This window comes from Propithecus coquereli, unplaced genomic scaffold, assembly GCF_000956105.1.
Source record: "Propithecus coquereli isolate 6110/MARCELLA unplaced genomic scaffold, Pcoq_1.0 Scaffold499, whole genome shotgun sequence".
Taxonomy (NCBI): domain Eukaryota; kingdom Metazoa; phylum Chordata; class Mammalia; order Primates; family Indriidae; genus Propithecus; species Propithecus coquereli.
In genome coordinates, this window is record NW_012150829.1 from 669041 (window position 1) to 671055 (window position 2015).

Sequence of the window (2015 nt, forward strand, 5' to 3'; positions counted from 1 at the left end):
TGGATGTGTTTGAGTGTCACCTGCAAAGGAATGGTATCCTGTCTGGGGCTGGTGCCTGCCTGGCATCCTAAGCTGCGGTGATAGGCTCCAGCCACCCATGACTATATGATAATCATACAAATGCATGACAGTAAGAGATGTGGTAGGAACACTCTCAGCAAGATTACAATATTTGCTATTGTTTGTTTTTGAACCGTATGGTGATAGGAGGCATCCTTACAATTTTCACTTTGCAAACATTTATTCCTTGATTTAAGCCACCAGCACTATGACACTGTTACTCAATGCTTGACCAAAAATTGGATAAATAATTATCTTACTTGTTTTTTTTACTCTTTTTAAAATGTATGTATAGATGACATTTATTTCAATGTTTAATATCAGAGTGTTTTGGAGCTTCATTTTGAAGTTTGGTGAATAGAAATATACCATAGCAACTTAACTCTTATTAAGGCTATATCAATTAGCCTATGGTAAAATTGGTTTTGCCATATGTCATTTTGCTTAAAGTCACCCTTTCCAAGAACCTATCAATAACCTTAAGTGAGGACTTACTGTATACAATAAAGTATTATTAACTATAGTCATCATGCTATACATTAGATCTCCAGAAGTTATTCATCTTGTATGACTGAAACTTTGTATCCTTTAAATAGCTTCTCCACATTTTCCCCAACCTCCAACTCCTGGAAACAACTGTTCTACTCTCTGATACTATGAGTTAGAAATTTTTTAAGATTATACATGAAAGTGAGATCATACAATATATCTTTTTATGTGCTTGGCTAATTTCACTTAGCACAATGTCCTGTAGGTTCATCCAGGTTGTTGCAAATGACAAGATTTCCTTCTTTGTTCATATGTATAAGTACATGCCTCACATTTTCTTTATCCTTTTATCAATGAGAACTTATGTTGATTTTATATCTAGCTATTGTGAATAATGCTGCAAGGAACTTGGGAGTGTATGAGTTTTGTAGATATTGATTTCATTTCTTTTGGATATATATCCAAGAGAGGGATTGCATAATCATATGGTAGTTCTGTTTTTAATTTTAAAGGAAACTCTGTACTGTTTTCCATAATGTCTGTACCCACTTACATACCTTTTCTCCACTTCCTCACCAACATTTGTGATCTTTTTTCTTTCTGAAAATAGCTATTCAAACAGGTCTGATGTAATATCTCATTGGGACTTTGATTTGCATTTCCCTGACAATTAGCAATGTTGATCTTTATTCAAATACCTGTTTTCCATTTGTATGGCATCTTTTGAGAAATAAATCATTTTTTTTTTTCACACTATTGAGTGTTTTGAGCTCTTTATATGTTTGGGATATTAACTCTTTATCAGATGTACGATTAGCAAATACTTTTTCCTATCCTGTTGGCTGTCTTTCTGCTCAGGTGATTGTTCCCTTTGCTGTGCAGAAGCTTTTTAGTTTGGTGTAATCTTATTTGTCTATTTTTGTTTTTGTTGTCTGTGCTTTTGGGGTCATTTCCAAAAAAATATTACCCAGATCAATGTCAAGAAGATTTTTATGTATGTTGTTTTTAGTAGTTTTATAGTTTCAGGTCTTATGCTTAAGTTTTCATCAACTTTATTTTTGTATATAATGTGAAATAAAGGTCCAATTTCATTTTTCTGCATGTAGATAGCCAGTTTTCCCAACACCATTTGCTGAAAAGACTGTCATTTTTCCATTTTATGTTCTTGGAGCTGTTGTCAAAGATCAATTGACAGTAGTAAATGCATGAACATATTTATGGGCTCTCTATTCTATTCTGTTGGTCTGTATCTGTTTTTAAGTTAGTATCATAGGCTTTTGATTACTATAGCTTTGTAGTATGTTTTGAAATCAAGTGTTTAATAGCAGGATGCCTCCAGCGTTTTTCTTTTTCCCTAAGATTACTTTGGCTGTATGTGGCCTTTTATGCTTACATACAAAATTTTGAATTTTTTTTCCTATATCTGTGATGAATGCTATTGGAATTTTGGTAGAGAATGCACTAAA